This window comes from Pseudochaenichthys georgianus, chromosome 17 (genome assembly GCF_902827115.2).
Source record: "Pseudochaenichthys georgianus chromosome 17, fPseGeo1.2, whole genome shotgun sequence".
NCBI classification, from domain to species: Eukaryota; Metazoa; Chordata; class Actinopteri; order Perciformes; family Channichthyidae; genus Pseudochaenichthys; species Pseudochaenichthys georgianus.
In genome coordinates, this window is record NC_047519.1 from 2,830,195 (window position 1) to 2,832,141 (window position 1,947).

At 43.8% G+C, this 1,947-nt stretch overlaps 1 protein-coding gene across 1 annotated transcript in view; it reads left to right on the forward strand.

Moving 5' to 3' along the window:
* The window catches only part of LOC117462479 (ADAMTS-like protein 2), a 35,257-nt gene extending 34,168 nt beyond the window's left edge, over positions 1–1,089 (forward strand). Inside the window, exon 19 of the mRNA XM_034104719.2 lies at positions 1–1,089. This exon is cut by the window's left edge and continues 711 nt beyond it. The gene's annotated coding sequence lies outside the window, so the exon portion shown is untranslated.
* Positions 1,090–1,947: the final 858 nt, after the last annotated feature.

Here is a 1,947-nt window from a genome sequence, read left to right on the forward strand (position 1 = left end):
TTTTTTTCTTCTGCCTCCGAGACATAATAGAGACACAGCTTAATGTCACAGAGTTACTCCATCTTTACTGCAGCCTCCTCCTTTTAAAACAAAAGGATCTTTTTGTACCAGCTGACCCTTGTCTCAGCAGTACCCCCGGAGGCCAGCAGGTGCAAACGTAATACAACATCCCACAACGCTGGTGCAACTTTAGAAACGATTTAAAATATGCACTTGTTGACATTCGGGAATAATAAAGTTGGCCAAATGTCTCTGTTGGCAGACTTAGTCTGTTTCATAACTGTAAGTGTTTTGTCAGTATATTTGAAATGACTAAGTTAGCTATTTTAGCCAGCTAGAAATAATATCAGAAGGAGTCATGTGATCATGTTGTTAAAATAAGCCATTAAAACATACAATTTACATTTCCAACAACAGTGACAGTCGGCCAACTTTATAAAACCCATCAACGAACGCTCGGGGCCCATCTCTGTGCCTCACTTGTCATTGTCCCCTGTTGCCGTTCTGTTTTGAGCTTCTTCCAGTGGTTTTTTTTATTTGCACCGTTTCTATTTTACATCGTTTTGTTTATGCATGTTTTGGCACATTTGTGGGTTTTTTGCATTGTAACTGCAGCGTTTCTCCTAATGTAAGTGTTTTGGGCCGTTGTAGCGCGGTTCCACCCGTCGGCCACCAGTGCACCCCACCTGGAAACACACTTGGATGTGGAAAAAGTGATACGGTTTGAATGCAAAGATGAAAGTTGCTGTGAAAAGTAGCGGGTGCAGTAACACCTGCTGGACCTCTCCGGGGTGACACTTCAGATCAAATGAAAGCACGTCAATGGAAACGAGTAGAAAAGGAAGCAGTGTGTGATCTGATGCTCTGCACCTGAAGATGTCACAGAGCTGCTGCTCATGGTGCTCACTGTATCACATAGAGAATAAACTATGAGCTGTGCTTCTGTGTGGGACTCCTGCTTGCTGCTCCTCTTGGTGAGGGACAAAAAGACAACAAAGAAATCTTCAGGTGCTCATTTAAAGAATATGGAGGGCCATGGGCGGTTCTAGGGGGGAGGCCAACAGGGGACAGTCCCCCTGTTACACTGATCTGGACCCCCCTCTAAAAAGAAGAATCTATAATAACTAGTGCTGTCAAAATTATCGCGTTAACGGCGGTAATTAATTGTTTTAATTAATTGCGTTAAAATATGTAACGCATTTAACGCATGTGCAGAATGGCCCGCCCCATACGTGCCACCAGTGGCAGCGCCAGGGTATGGCTGGGGTAGGCTACACCCAGACCAAGAAATGGCTTAGCCCCACCATGAGAAATGATGTTAAAGTAAGCAAAATAAAGTCTGCCAACTCGCGGAGTAAATTGCACAGACAGCAGTTAGTAAGATTGATTTCAGTAGCCACGGTTTTGAAAACTTTTGTCACGTAGTGATCGGCTTCTCAATAGAACATCTTTGATAATGTCTTCTGGCCAATCAGAATCAAGATAACGGCGTCGTGTTGTTGCAGGAAGTCCCGACAGAGAATACTTTTGCTGTAGTACAGGGGTGCACATAACTAACTGGTACGCAGGTTAGTTATGAGGGAGACTCCCCCCCCTTCCCTTCACTGGAGAACTGCGCTAAAACAGCTGATCACAACGTTCACACTCTGTGGTCACGAAGTACTCCACTAGCCGCCGCCGCCGCCCCCTCTGTCGACTTTCCTGAAGTGCTCCCCCGTTGATAGAAATCAACACGTAATGAATTAAGACCCCACGGTTTGATGATTGATAGGTGTGTGGGTTGTCTTTCATTTTGACACGCAGAATTTTTTTATAATAAACATAGATAGGCCTACTGTATGTTAAATGGATATATCCGCCTTCTTTCATTTGTCTTTCCATTCCCACAACAATATACATAAATGGCTTATTTTGGACTTAGTTCGAATGGTGATTAATCATGATTAA